We start from the raw sequence: 306 nt of genomic DNA, 5'->3' as shown, positions 1-306 counted from the left end.
CGCAAACCAGTCACTTTCCGCGGAGTCGGCAGCCGCCTCGTGTGCCTCGGCGGCGCTTGAGCGGCAACGGAGCCGTGCGGCGGCGCGCGCGTCCGAGGTGCCCGGAGGCCCAGGTACGTGCGACCCCAGCTAAGCTAGCGCGGGACGGTTGACCGGGCGGTTGCGGCCCCGCTGCCCGCAGCCTGCCGCGGCCTCTGTGACGCGCGGTGCGGCCTCGGGGCGCCCGCGGACGGCTGGCAGCAGGGACGGGGCGGGGTGAGCGCGGCGGCGGGGCGGGGCGGAGCGGAGCGAGGGGCGGAGCCGGCG

Source organism: Grammomys surdaster, unplaced genomic scaffold (genome assembly GCF_004785775.1).
Source record: "Grammomys surdaster isolate TR1022 unplaced genomic scaffold, NIH_TR_1.0 126063, whole genome shotgun sequence".
In the NCBI taxonomy this organism is placed as follows: Eukaryota; Metazoa; Chordata; class Mammalia; order Rodentia; family Muridae; genus Grammomys; species Grammomys surdaster.
The sequence above is the reverse complement of the archived record's forward strand: the minus strand, read 5'-3'. Positions refer to the sequence as shown.